The sequence below is a fragment of the Lissotriton vulgaris genome, chromosome 5 (genome assembly GCF_964263255.1).
Source record: "Lissotriton vulgaris chromosome 5, aLisVul1.2, whole genome shotgun sequence".
Taxonomy (NCBI): Eukaryota; Metazoa; Chordata; class Amphibia; order Caudata; family Salamandridae; genus Lissotriton; species Lissotriton vulgaris.
The window spans coordinates 1557562334-1557576238 of NC_141693.1; the positions used below are offsets into that span (position 1 = coordinate 1557562334).

Genomic DNA, 13905 nt, shown 5'->3' on the forward strand with positions numbered 1-13905 from the left:
GTCCAGGGAGGACCTGGCCTGGCAGTTCGGGCTGGACTGTTCCCATTGGACTCAGGGTCAGGACTGATTTGCATATGGCTGGGCCCAAACTGGAATGGCATGGTGAGCAAAAAAACGATGGATTTAGGCCCAGATCTCTGTACTGGGGTGAATGTATGACATTGTTCTGCATTCTGTCCATCAATTGTTCTTTTTTCTTTTTAGAACTGTCGGTGCTGAGCACCGGCAGGATCCGGTCAACTTAAAGCCCTTCTCTTCCACCATATACATGTCCTGTGCATGCCACGGTTGCCCCTGCATCGAATGGCATTCTGCCCAAGTCCTCTGCACGATTCTGGCCTCCTGCACTATTCCTGTCGCCTTGATCCTACCACCCTGTGCGCTTCCTTCTGGTCTGTACCTGCTCCTCTGCTTGTTCTTCCTCTCCTACCTTTGCTCTCAGTACACACACCAGGTTTGTGGTCTCAAGCGGCGTTCATGGCATAGCCTCTGTGCCCTGGAGAAGCCAGGGTTTCCTACCAGTGCTTGCATGGTCGGCCTTTTGTATAGGCACTCGTCATTCTATGTAGGTACACTTAGTTCTTTGAATACAGTCCAAGCCCTGTGCATACTACCTTCACCGTGAAAGCTACCCTTAGTATGCAGGTGGCCCTGCTTATGTTCCCTTTACCCTCTGTGTAGTACTGTATTATTTGGTCAGCTTTCGTTCAGCAGATACTGCTCTATGCATGCTCACTGTGTTCTATGCTTGCTTCTCAGCTGGCTCCGTCTTGTGCATGATCTGTACACGTTATTCTCCCATTTTCACAACGTCCGCTCCTATTGGTACCACCCTCCACCACCTTGACTGGAGGCAATGTATTCTGGTACAGTGCTGTGCCTCCCTGCTGCTCTCCACTACTATGTGAATGCTTGTTGTCAGGGCTTTAAGTGGGATGAAAAAACGAAGGGGGAGGTGGGAGGGGTCTCTCAAAGGAGAGTGGCCAATGTAATTAAAGGGTTGGTTTAAAAACATGTAGGCTAAAAATCTTTCAGATATATGATACAACAAGTAACATCATACCTACAACAAGTCAAGGCTATTGGCTTTGTCAATGGTTGTTAGTTGCATAAAATAAATAAGCAGCAACTATGGCGTGTTTATAATATTGAAAAAGCTTTCACTTAAAGCCCTGGTGACACCACGACAATGTTGCTGCTCCTGAGTTTAAAAAAGAGAAGGCAAATCCAGAGAGAAAATGACTCTCTTTAAAGGATATCCCTCTCCCTTCAACGCACACCTGGCATGACGTCATGCCATAATTCTCCACAAGTGAGAAGTGAGCAGTGTGAGAACGTGCACGTGCACGTCGATGTGCCTTCTATCACTGCAGTCTGGAAAAAAACAGACCGCCAGGGCACTAAACCGTGCCTGATAGAGACCCGTTTTGAGGCTTCTTTTAAACAAGCATTTGCAATGCAATAGGTCTCGCATTTACGCGAGTTTAATGTATTAGTATTATAAATGGCATGCCTTTCATGTATGTTTAAAAAACCAAAACAAAATTAAAAGGGATTGTCATTTGCAAGATCAATAGCTCAAACTCGCTAAAATGCGGGACCAATTGCATTGCAAATGCTTGTCATCTATTTAAGCAGCCTTCCCCTGGTTGGAAATCAAGCCGCAGTTTTAAAGGGTAAAACGAGCCGGGATTGGTGCTGGCCCCTGAGTGAACGGGCCTAAAATGTCCAAGCTTCCCCCTCTCACATTTTACCATAGTGTTGTCATTCCTGTCATGGGCATGTGCTGTCAAGTAATAAGCTATGTTGTAGCCTCTTTCACAACATAAACCAAGCATGATGGGTGCTTATCTCCCTTAAACAGAGCCCTCCCAGATTCCTAAATCCACTCTAAGTCCTGTTTCTCCTACCAAGCATTGGCGACATTCCTGCTGCCAAACCTCCAGATGTCTCGGGCTTTATGGGGAATCTGGATAGGAGTGCTACAAGAGTGACCCTGTAGAGCTGGCGTGTACCACCCCTCCCAATCTTGCAGTTGTTTAGATTCCTTTTGTTCTGCCAGCTGCTGGCCTCTGGCTGTCATAGGCATGACGTAGGGATAGCTAGCAGGTGACAAAGATGTATATGGCTTTTGTTATCCACTGCTGAGCATTTAGACAAATTACAAATAATATTACCAAGGGATATACCACTAGAATATTGGCAGTAAAATATTGTTTTACAAAACTATAGTGGAAAAAATATTGCATACCAAACAATTGTGAATGAAATTCTATAAAAGTACATGTAGGTTTAATATACTTAGCTCCATATTCATGTAGCTAGATGATATGCATGATATCTATATCGTTGAAACAAAGGCTCTAGGGCGGTGCTACCGCTGCCACCGTATGGGTGCGGACTTCAGGTGGCGCTGTGTTGGCAAGTTTATTTTGGTTTTAAAAGCACCTGCTACTGGGTTCCTTGCCTCCAGCAATTTCCAGGCAACAATAAAAATGTCAAGATAACTCTGCTGATTAATGATCTTCCTGGAGATCAGCAGCCTCTTGTTGAGGTTTAGACTGATCATAATATAGTACAGAGGGTTAATATGCCTGCTGCAAAGAATGTGTACCACGCAGATCACAAAGTGCATATAATGTAAATAGGTCAGTAGGTTATTGCTTTTCTAAGAGACATCATTTTGTTACTTGCAGTTCGTAAGTTAAAATCCTAATACAGCACAACGAATTATTAACTGTCAAAAAAGAATGGCATGCACACTGCAAAGTATAGATTAGAGCAAAGATAAATATTGTAAAATGGGTTCCTTTGGGTAGAATTCGATTCTTATTATTAAAGAGATCTCCCAACTCTGGTGTTCCGTTTTCAATTCTGAGTTTGTGCTTCTCCAGACCAAGCACTCTTAAACTATACTGCCTACCAGTATGGATGACATGTGACTCCTACACCTTGTAGCCCTCTGGCTTACGTAACAGTTCATATAAGCTGATTTACACACGTATGAGTGATTGCCTCGGTGTAATGTGTGTGTGATGCAAAGTGCGTTGACACCCTACACTGGTATGAGTGGCACTATATAACTAATTAAATGCATCTGAAAGAGAGTGGTTATGGACATTTGAGTTGCGCTGTTAAAAGGTGGTGGTGAGGGAATCTGAGGTGGAGGTGGGCACCAGCTCCACCATGGATGGATGCGGGGGCAACATACGTTGTCGCACTGGGCGCCACCAGCACTAAAGCCGGCCCTGCTCAGATGGCATCACCTGTACAGTTATTATTCAAGGGTTACAATCACTCATATGGTTTTCCAGGCCTGGGTACCAGGGTACTCAACAAGCTACAGCTCACAGCACCTTTTTTGTACTGACCGCGAAGACCGAACCTCCTTTGAGAGTCAAGAGGTTTCCGAAGGATGAAGGGCGCCGGAATATCGCACCTATTATACTCCAGTTTAGTAATGAATTGCTGCTAAGTTCTTAAATACTTGCTGTTGTTCTTACCTAACTCGTTGGTGCTCATATTATCGCCATCAAAAGGATGTAAAGCTGCATGACCCTGCATGGTAATCAGGGTTTTATGCAACAGGCACTTAACCTAATGAGCTTTCTTAGGGGAAGCTTTTTCATTTCCTTTCGTTACCGGCGATTTGTGTTCCTTATTTCCCATTCAGCGGAGGCGCTCTTCAGCAGGTTCCTCACTGTAGTTCTAGCCCCTCTCCTACCTCGGCCAATGTATTGTCCTACCCTTCAAACTGGTGATCTAGTTCTCGAACTCTACCTTATGTCTTCCCCTATGCGGTGGCTGGTGATTTCTGCCCCCCTACCTCCCCATGCTGTTGAATTTTGCAAACCCCTCCCTACTTATACCCCCTGCGCCCATGGCTCTTTCATTGTACGTTTTCCTTCTTTGCATGTGAAGTGGTGTCCCTTATTAAAGCCCAAACTTTACTGATTAAGGGATGCACATTCACTATTAACAGGAAAAGGTTCTTTCGAGGGCCACCAATCAGGGGCCTGGACACAAATAGACTCCAGGAAATGCCACGACCATATCAACAGAGTAGTTCATCCTGCTGCCCAGGAGCAGGCTGGCGATTTCACTGTGAGAGCCATTAAAACCAACCCTGGCAAGGGGCAGTATGTTGGATTTTTGTGTACGGCTAGCACATAGGCTCATAATATCTACATATGTCCTCACATAGATAAAAACTTTTCATCAGGTCTCATTACTGTAATTAATGGCGGTTCCTATTATCCTTTCTAACAGTGCTCTGTTCCCCAAATTCACAAGAACTGAAGGTGCCATTCGTCTTGCTGGCACTCACACGTGAGACCTGCACACCTCAGCAAACATCACTGGAACACATTTAGCTCACTGAGCAATCCTGCTCATATGACGCACATCTGCAAATATGTAGACAGAGCAACATACAGATAGCAATGCAAACATACACGCCAATGGCTATGTACAAATAGGCACCCACGTGCACAGACCCAGAAGCAAACATGCACAGAGGCACTCTCAATTACTGCTACCCAAACGCACAGGCCAAGAGGCAGGGGTTATGTTGCATACTTGCCTTACGCGTTATGCTTTTTTATGCAGAATAGTTTAAAGGATGAACAAAGACTGGGAACGAAGAAGGGGTTTTGTGAATGGAAAAATCTTCCCCAAAATGGAGCGGCAGAATGATGGTGGTTGAGAAAAAGCTAAGTAAACAATGGGCATATAAGGCGTGCGTGTAGTTTGTTTCAAAACATAAGGACAGAGCTTTGACATTGAAATTGTTTCTTTTTTAGATTTACTGTAGCTACAAACTGACTGTCAAATTCTGTGTTTTTCAATTGTACACTGCAAGCTAGTGGACGATGACAGAGAGGCATACATTGAGTCTATGCAAAATGTGATCGAAGATTTTAACAAGTGTTAACACTGTCATGATAAGGATGATTTCTGCTTACCTGTAGCTCATATGTCTAAATAATAAAACTGAAGATTACTCCTGACTGAGGAGCAGTCAGCTGCTGCCTGCGCAGGGGGTAGATGCTCTCATGTGCAAAACATGTTTGTAATCCCTAAATAAAATGTACTAAATAGAACCGCATTAAGATGGCACTCAGACAATCAATCATGCGATAATTTACAAATAATTGTTCACCTGTTAAATAATATAAGGCCGAAAAGAGGCTTGTTAATCAGTTGTTGGGTGAGTGCCCTACTGGGCCAGTTGTGGTCCAGATTAGCAAAGGAGGCGATTCCCCAATGTCCTGATATCCTTGACAGTGAAAACACTGATGGATTTCTCCACAAGGGTGGGTTAACAAGGACTCACTATTAAAGTGGTCCATGTTGGTGAGGCAGCGCCTCTTTACCTCCCACGTTCCACGTAATTTACTTCCCTAGGATCATCTGCTTTGTCCAGGATGCTGTTTTCTATAGAATTTCCATGCAGCATATCAATCTTGTGCAGTAGGTCGCCTGGAGGTGTCTGGGAGCTCAGGCTGGGACTGGGTGTTGTGTTCATAAGGTGCCACGACCGAGCGCTCTGGAGTGCAGGCTCAAGTCAGTTCGATGTTCTCCCAGTGTCTGTCAGTGGTGTTAAAAATCAATGCTCATTCAATCTTTGGCCCCTCTGCAGAGTGCGAATTGCAATGGAGACATGTGCCACTTGTAGTCGTCAGTATATGTGAACGTGTGTAGGAGGCGTGAAGATGTTGAAATATTAACAGAGGGAAAGTAAAAGAAAATGGAGTGAGTGTGCATGGATTTGAAGTGAAGGAGACACAGGGAAGTACATGCAGAAGATGAGTAAAAAGGGGAGGTAGAAGAGGAACTGGAGGAGGTGAGGAACATGCTGAAGGAAGAGTTCAAGAAAATGTGGGAAGGTAAAGGGTGTGAGTATCTTGCAGCAGCTGCAGAAGAAGGTTGCATGAAGGGTAGAACAGGAGTGACTGAGACACTCTGAAGACCGCTACCCATACCGCAGACCTCGGTAATGTTTTACTGACAATATATTTTCAGAATTGAAATATTTTCAATTCTAATTTGTCATAATGATATCAAAGTTATTAATTTATCTGATGTTGCTAAGAAGCATTGGCAAAGCTAATAAGTCTAGCCTGTTTTAAGCACATCTCCGCACACAATATCTTCATTGTGTGATGTGTCTGGATACAATAACAGAACACTCACAGAGAGGTCCTCAAATACTGGTTACATTTTAAGCCACATCCTTAATTACATAAGCCACATCTCTTGGAAAAGATTTGTAGTGCCGCCCTATGGGAAGCACCCAAGAGTGCTACTCATCTATCTTCAGAAATCAGCTCTTATCTCCTAAACCGAAAGGGTATGGCCTACTTTGGCCATACCCTTTCAGAGACCCACAACAACTCCATCTTTTTTCACCCCAACAGTTAACAAATTATGGTTGCGATACGAATACCTCAATTAATTGAAGAGTGCAGCAGTTTCTTTAATAAAGCTGTGCATTCTTTTCTATGTAGAATATTTTTAGATTTCAGTTACTAACTCATGAACATTTCAGTATTTGAGTTGATGAGTGGTGAGTTACTGGTGTTCTGGAACACAAAGTTATCATCTCTAAGCTATGCCTACAAATATTTATAATCAAAAAGACTATTTTTAGATCTAGGCTGCGAGAGATATTGTATACAACAAGGGGCTTACTAGTTAGTTAACATTTGTTGGCTTCATTGTCACTCTTATTTTCTGTCTTCTAATTGGCCAGCCTGTCCTGGCTTCAATTCCTCTTCTTTCAGCTGGAACATGAAACAAGTACTGATTGGTTTGTTGGATTGCTATCCTTCCACTGAACATGCTGTGACTGAGGCACTACTTTTATTTTTTTATTTTCCCTGTCGTCCTTGTCTCACCTCTTGCCATTTGTAGCTATGCTTTACTATGCCACAAGCACTTCAGAGAAGCCCTTTTCTCTGATAAGAGATGTTATCTGCTGTTATTGTGACAAGAGATGTCATCTGCTTCCGAACGTATTTTCCCTAGGATATGGGCATGGGCGCTATTGCTTTCTTTATGTGACCAGATTGTGTTTGCCAAATGTCTTATGTTTTTCATGCATGAGGAGGTTAACTGATCTGCTCAGAATCACATGGGTGTTGTGCTGGGACTAAAAAGCATTGCCAAAGTCAATAGGTCTTGCTTTTGAGATTATTGGCTATGCCATTGCCTTTTGTTCATGCTGTACAGCAAAGGCATTGCCAACTCTAGCAATGATTTGTAGCCATGCTGTATTGTGCATCATGGATAAAAATAATAATAAAAATAGAACTATGATTCATACAGCAATAACGAACTTAGTTTTTGTAAAACTAGTTTTAGCCACACTGCAAGGCCACAAAACATTCTCAAAGGAAATACTTTCATAGGTGAGACCCGTTGGCTTTGCCAATGCTTGTTTTATTTTTAAATCAGTTTCTAGTGTGTTTTTCAGTATAACATGCATGAACATCATCAGCATTTGCTTTCGCTTCTTGTGATATATTTAAGAAGGAGAAAGTCTCATACAGTGCTCAAACAGCATTATCCCTTTCACGTGGGGCTAATTCCCCCACGGTGTGGGGGGGGAGGGTCCGCGCGCGGCACAACGTTACTCATGACGAGTCCAGCTCGTCGTGCTGCACAGTGGAGCTGTGCTCATGACGAGTTGGACTCATCATGACTCCGCCCACTCCAATAGAACGCCCGCACAGGCGGGGAATTAGCCGCGAGTGGGCGGGTCGCGGCAGTTATGACGAGCTCAGCTCATCATGAGCACAGCTCCACTGTGCCTCATGACGAGCTGAGCTCGTCAAGAGCATGGGAGGGGTTAAACTGTGGGCTGGGTCAATTATCATATACATATTTTACTATATCATTATTTGGTTGATCCTCCTTTATTTGGTCCATAGTGTTCAGGTGAATATGGTACATAGCAATAAACAATGTTCCTTTATGAAGGGGTTCTTACCAATCATGCATAAGGAAGCAATTTACCCTCACCCCTCCTCAACTATACCTCCACTAGGCCAAGACTCACCTGATTTCTCAAAAAAGAGAGCGGTCGTCCCACCACCCACCAGCAGAATTACCTGCCCTCGCTGTGTAATTCAGCTAAAACTATCTAGTATCTCTTTCTCCAACAGGAACACTTTCTTGGCGATTGGTATCTGTTTTGTTTCTGAGAACGTCCAATGGATGCTGGTGAAGTCAGGTAGCAGAAAGGGGGTGGGGGTAAATTAACAAAGGACACAGCACTGTAATCTCGCTGGAAGACAGGCCTATAATTAAAACAATAAGGAATGGGTGGTCTGAAACATCTTTTCTCCAAAATGCAACAAGGTCTGTCATCTCAGAGGAGAACTGTAACAATAAAAGAAAAGAACAAAGCGTGTAACCCCTTCACTGCGGCGGCTATTCCGCCGCAGTGCTAAGGGGGCGGGGCGGACGCGCGGCGGCCGCATGCTGGTGACGGAACCGCTCCGTCACCAGCGTCGGTTGACCTGTGCTTGTGACGGAGCGGTTCCGTCATGGCCCGCCCCGCTCAATAGAACGTCAGCGCAGGCGCGCCGAGCGGGCCGTGACGGAACCGCTCCGTCGTCAGCAACAGGTCACCCGTAGCTGATGACGGAGCGGTTCCGTCATCAGCACTCAACGGGTTAAATCACCAAAAGAAAAAGGAAGCTCTACAGTAAAAACGAGAGTGAGGTAGGAAAAGCCTGAAGACTGAGAGGGTGAAAGACTTAAAAAACATCACCTATATGAACTACTAAAAATAACAGAAGATATGATGTTCGAAGAAGTGTTGTATCCTAGAAATGAGTAAGAACAGAAGATTTTAAAGAATATACTCTCGGGGAAAGCATAAGATGACTATAAGCTAAGTGGAACATGGAATGCCATCTTTGTGAAAAACAGGTATCACTGAAGCTCTTAAGAAGTAGGACATATCATCGTAGTAAATGTAATATTAGTACTTTCATTCCAAGCAGTTAATCTAAGTTTTCTTGCTGCCCATATGTAAAACCGATGTCAGGATTGTCAGTGATGGATTGCTGCAATTATACTTTTCGGAATGCATATTTCAGGTAGCTTGTTAAGACTGTTGGATCATGTTTGTGCTTCAGATCAAGCAATGTAGTGTCGGGGGATGGGGGAAAAGTAATTATTCTGTATGCCCCCCCTTTCAACATGTATGAGTGAATGTACAAATGGAGAGGTATTTGACTGCTGCAAAAGCACAGGCAGCTGAGCACAGGCAAGTCATTTGTGTGGAAGCCTTTGAAGTTTAGGTTACATCTCCTCCGGGAAAAAGGATGATGCAAGCAAAGGTGATGTAACTGATTCTTGGATGAGTGACAGGAGCTGCGGGTGTTGAATGAGAGCGTATGACTGGAATTTGGAATTTCCAGTCGGTCTAGGAGATAAGAGCTGATTTCTGAAGATAGATGAGTAGCACTCCTGGGTGCTTTCCAAAGGGCGGCACTGAAGAGAGAAGCCATGACCCCCTGTGGGAGGGACCATATGTCAAGGGCTGGATGCTGAGAAGGTCTGATGCATCCCTTTCACACCAGAGAAGAATGAGAGATTCCTTTGCTCGTTTTCCCACACAAATCAATCCACTACACACAAGTGCGAAGACTGTACTGCAGTTAGTCCTATCTTTGAGACCTACTTAGACTTCATACAGGGCTATCGTATATATATTGGAGGAAACAACTCAGCCATCGTATGGCAGCATGTTTCATCATAGGTGCCTTCCCTCACCTGGGAAGGTATATTTCCACCTGAATTGGCTCAACCGGAGAAGACTAACTCTGGGAGTTTAAGGTAAGATAGTACTCTGGACAAATGCAGGGTTCCAGCTAAAAATGGCTGGGGGTAAAACCTGGATTTACCTTCATTCAATGGTTACCTTTGCCATGATGTAAACAATTGTTCTGGGTTTATTATAAAAACATAATGGTTTTCCCATCCACTCAGCTTCTCTTGCCTACATGTTACAGATGAAATTACTTTACCCTACGGGTCATTCGGCTTTCTTAAGGGCTAGCAATTCCTTGCCAGTCTACAGCTTGTGCTAAAGGAGTGTGTCTAATAAGGAGGCATAAGGTTCTCCCGCCTGTCACTGTAGTACTCTAGAACCCTAATTGGTTCTTGAGCTAACTCTCTCATATTGAGCCAAAGGGGGCATTTCCCTGAAGTCACACATTCATCAAGGGTAAATGCATCTACATATTCCTAGGTCCACCAAGGTGCAGAGTTCATAGAGGAGTTTTCAAACCCAGAAACACCCAATTGATATATGGATCTGAACGAAACTTGATATGGCAAAATTTAGCTAGAGGAACCAAACAGTTGTAGATTTATGTAGTGTGGCTTATCACCCATGAGGGTATCAAGGGGCTATCCATGGTCGCGGGAAGATTAAGCGATTTGCCAAGCGATTGCAGATTCATCAAACAGGACCAAAGTAGACCAAAAAATAATTTTCAGTGGTGACAGCAGATGATGTGATTTATACCTGATCTGATTGTGGTTTGATTGTGTGTCTTCATTCATTATTGCTTTATATTCTGGTAATGCAAATGAAAAACTGATTCGAGTCATCCTCACTGCAACTGACTTCTTGTGGATTTTTTTTTATCCACTCTGCTTTTTTCAGATTCAGTGGCTGTGCGACATCACTTTTCTGATGTAATCAGGATCAAATGCACTGCAATGTCACCATCTGGGACTTCAACAGGAAGACAAAGAGCATCTGTTATCACGTCAGCTGCAGCTATGACTGTGGAGAACTGGTGCCAATGGGCATGTTCGATTATGGATGACACAGACTGTGCAGGAAAAAGGTTCAAGACCATTAGGAGACCTCCCATCACAAGAAGGATCTTTACTTAGCAGAGAGTGATGCAATCTCTAACAGATAACACAGGTGCTAGACTTCAACAGCTGAGCTCTTCCTTAGCTCTTCCTTAGATTGTTAAGAATATTCAAGCTCCAGCTGCCACAGCAGAGCAGTGCGCCCTTCCTCATATACAGTTTACATACTTGGACTTTCGGCAAAGATGAGCTGTCCCTCAGATTACACAGAACTCATAGTCACAACTTTGACTTACATGAATTACATCCTACTTCAATGCCTGGATCACTGCCGGCACAGATACCCCGACTCCTCTCAAAGCCAACAAAGCCACGACAATCAGATCACAAACAAGCTGGTACATTTAAGAGTTGAGGCTCACCAAACACCTCTGCAAGCAACTTGAACACATATGGAGACAAAGTAAGAACACCACCAAGCGCATCTGCAAATCCACCCTCAGATGCTACTATTGACAAACCAGATCCACTAAATGCTCCGCACTCACCAGGTAATCTTTGCCATAGTGAAAGACTTCAACTTTCCGTCAGCAAGCTTCCCTGGCATCGCCCCTTTCAGGACCGCTGCACCTAGCTGTCCCTATTTGTCAGCAACAAGATCACCAGCATCTACGAAAACTTTGAGGCCCAATCAGGCCCTTCCACCCTCCCAGCCCTTCTGCCCATCTCTACCAACACTGAAGGACCACACTAACCACTTGGGCCACCATCACTCCTCAAACTGCAAGGACCAAGCAGTCCATACACTCCAGAGAACCATAAGACCTCTGCCCTCACCATGTCTTCATTGAAGGACTGGACCCAATAAGCGCAGACCTCACCCCGATTTTGAATGACTCAATATCACAGCCACCTAACCAGATGCCTGGAAACACATAACAGCGCCTTCCCTCCTCAAGAAGCCAGCCGATCCAAAGAATCTAGCCAATTACAGGCCTATATCCTAACTACTCTACCAGGTACAAGTCATGGAATAGATGATTTAAAAAATGCGTAGCCACACTCCTGACTGACAACCACCTTCTCAACACCACTCCATAAGGATTGAGGGCCAACCACAGTCCAAAGACCACCCTCATCGCTGCCAAGGATGACATCAGGATGATTATAGTCAGAAGCGACACCTCTGCCCTCATCCTACTTGATCTTTCTGCAACCTTCAAAACCATACCCCACCCTATCCTTATCAAATGACTGCACAAAGCTGGTATTCAATTTCCTTCACTTTGCTGGATTTGCTCTTTCCCAAAAGGCTACACCCAGTCGGTCAGCATGACCACTTTCCCTTCCAATGCAGCAACCTTAGTTCTACAAGGATCCTCACTCAGCTCCACTCTGTTCAGTGCCTACATGACACCACTTGCCAGCATCATCCATACCCACAGAATCAACATCATATCCTGTGCTGATGACACCCAGCTCATACTTTCCCTCTCCGGCAAGTCTCCAAACACCTGGACTGCCTGCATGACCGAAGGCACCAGATGGATAATGGATGAAAAACTTCCTCAAGCTCAACACGGATAAGATGGAAGTAGTAATCTTTAACAAAGACACCTTGCTCTGGCACCCCACATGGTGTCCTGCCTAACTCAGACCCACACCCTTCCCAGCCACCACACAAACAGCCATCAACAACCAACTCACCATGACCAGCCACGTAATGGAGTCTCCATCTCCAGCTTCCAAGCAATCAAGATGCTCAAGAATATATTCAAGTGGCTCCCCACCAACACTGGCAGAACGGACACGCAAGCCCTCATCACCAGCAAGCTGCACTATGGCACTATGGCAACACACTCTATGCTGGAATCAAAGCTCAGCTGACCAGAAGACTCCAGGCCATTAAAACTCAGTGGCGAGGCTCACCCTCAACCTTCCATCCCGCACTCACAACAACAAGGAGCTTCACTAGTTCCCAATCCACAAACGAGCACTCTTCAAACTCCTCATGCAAACATAGAAAGCCTTATTCAACATTGACTCAGAGTACTTCAAAAAACACCTTAACTTTCACAAACCTACAGACACCTCCACTCAGCTCCACTCCTCACACACCCACGTACACGCAGAACCAGATCCAATGATTGTGTTCTCTCATACCTTGCTGTGACAGCCTGGAATTACCTGCTCCTGCACTTCAGAGCCTCCACTTCAGTTCTTGAATTCAGAAAGAAACTGAAGGCTTGGATCTTCGCCTTGCCCCGACCCGTAATCATCCCATACAGCTCCTGCGTCAGGGCCAGGATACCCTCCTGAGTAGTGCTCGATAAAAATACACATAACCTAACGTAATATCCATAATCACATTTCATTGAGCACAGTTCATTGCATCAAAAAATGCACTTTCTGTTTCATGGTCAATTTCAGAGTGACCATTTTCAGCCAATTCAAAAGAAAATTATTTAAAATGTACTGATATTTCCCAAAGGCCACCCTTCTACACCACACAAGTTCTACACTGTTTATTCCTACAGACATATTCATATGTGCATGCCATAAACTCTACTTTTTTTAAAGAATGTTGTGTTTTTTTATTAAATATGTTTTGTTATACTGCCCTCATCCCAGAAATACCTCCTCTGTATTTAGGGAGATAACTGAGCGCTTCACAGTAGTTCATGAGCATTTTTTTTATTTCTGAATCTGCCTCTTTTACATCTTTGTTTCACAAACTCCACTGAATTGGTAAACCATTATCTATATATATATATATATATATATATATATACATATATATATATATATATATATATATATATATATATACACCAATTACCTCCAAAGATCTGAAGTAAGCCAGGACACACGGAGTACGTTGCAAAATTTAATGGCAGAGTGAAAAAGTGCGACGCGTTTCGCCGATAAGGCTTGCTCACGCTCGTCTTACAAACAATGACGGCCATTTTTAAAGTGTTGAAAACACACCCCCAGTGTAAACATATCTTAACCACGGTATTGCAGGGCTGCCATATTGTACTGATGTTGATAATACTGATC

The 13905-nt window shown here is 44.0% G+C and overlaps 1 protein-coding gene across 1 annotated transcript in view; it reads right to left on the reverse strand.

Annotated features, from left to right (window-relative positions):
• The window catches only part of LOC147715146 (leukotriene B4 receptor 1-like), a 119059-nt gene that overhangs the window by 74847 nt on the left and 30307 nt on the right, over positions 1-13905 (reverse strand). The gene's annotated exons all lie outside the window — the stretch shown is intronic.